This window comes from Sinocyclocheilus grahami, unplaced genomic scaffold, assembly GCF_001515645.1.
Source record: "Sinocyclocheilus grahami isolate Dianchi unplaced genomic scaffold, SAMN03320097.WGS_v1.1 scaffold1660.1, whole genome shotgun sequence".
Taxonomy (NCBI): Eukaryota; Metazoa; Chordata; class Actinopteri; order Cypriniformes; family Cyprinidae; genus Sinocyclocheilus; species Sinocyclocheilus grahami.
Genome location: NW_015506839.1, coordinates 74,547 through 76,208, shown reverse-complemented (window position 1 = coordinate 76,208; position 1,662 = coordinate 74,547).

Sequence of the window (1,662 nt, the reverse complement as noted above, 5' to 3'; positions counted from 1 at the left end):
TGGTTCTCTTAATCACGCCATTTAAGCCGTTGACGTTCCAAGACATTACATTAAGATCCATAATTCAGATTACTGTACATTTTACTTAATAAGAAACAAAAAATAGTGGACTTACATGAATAGTTAATGGCATCTGGAACTATAAGGGAACAACAACAGTAACGAAAAGAGAGGCAGTAAGCGGAGAGTGAGAACAAACTCTCCTACCTGCCATCACAACAACCTCATCTGGATACGTGGCCAACATAACAGGGGGTCACCCAAGTACCAAGGCCGACTCGGTATCATAGTCCACTAAAGTAGATCTCAGCTTAGTCGCGATATCAGTCTATAAATCTCCTCCTAGAAACTACAAGCTGGCATCAGTTAACATTCCCACTGGCGTGCTGTCACATACAGGCGGAGGCGTAGTAAGTGCCTGTTGCTGGTTAGCATACGCTTCAACTTCAGTCGGCGTTTGGAGATGAGAGGTTGATCCGCGATGCGTCACCTTGATCGTGGCGGGATAGATCATGAAGGAGGAGATCCCGATTTGCGTGAGTCTTTTCCTAGACTGATTCATCTCGTGTCTTTTCATGGCAGTTTGATTACTGTAGTCGGGAAAGAAGAGAAGCGAGTTGCCCATGTGCAGTATTTGTCCCGCGGCTCGTGCTCCCTTAAGGATGGCGTTTCTGTCCTGGAAGCGAAGCAATTTGAAGATTAGAGTTCGAGGGCCTTTTCTGTTGCTGTCACCAGTGTAGATGCGATGCGCCCTGTCCATCTCGATCGATCTGTTTTTAAGTGACGGGATCCACAGGGGTAACTGAGTTTGCATGAATCCTAGAGGATCGCTGCCCTCTTCCCCTTCTGCTAGACCGACGAGACGAATATTACACTGGCGACTTTTGTCTTCCAGTCTCGCCATTTTATCTTGAAGTGTATCTACGGTTAGCTTAACCTCGGCCGAGTCTTGCTTAACTTTCCGAACAGCTGTCTGGATGTTGTCAAAATTATTACTAATCAGTCTCATCTCTTTCTCCAGAATTCCAATTCTTTCGGCGATCGGTTGAAATTCCTCCTTAAAAATTTCCAGAACGACGCCAAACTGTAGCTTTAACTCGTCAGCCACCATGGCACGCAGCGCTTCATTAGCAGGCTCTTTCTGCCGTTTTTTTCTCTGGAGAGGATGGCAAAAGCTGTCGTTTAGCCATCGCAGAAAAGTAAACAAGTTCAGAGAACAAATATAAGAACGTTGCGCCGAGACTATAATTTAACCGAATGGTTCAACGACACCGGGTCTGGGAACTTTAGACTCAAGAGGCCATCTCTGTCAGCGGGTCACGTGATCTCCCGGCGTGTGCTCTTTTACATGGTAATGATATTAATTAGGGGGCGTTTACAAGGTGGAGATCTGACACCAGTCAGCTGCGCACAATTTCAAAATCATTTGCGATTTATAAATGTCACATCTGGAAGAGAGGCGTACACACGTGCTTTTGTGCGCACGTTCGTTTTCTCTGAATCGCACTTACGCACTTTTGAGAAATTATCTTAGAACAAATTTAGGGCGGTTTATACGTTGCTGCCGTGTGTTTTGAGTTTGAGCTCCGTCAAGTTAATTCTTTGTCATCTAATTTTTTTATCTTAAAATCAATTTTATACACCATCCTTTTCAGTTCTATA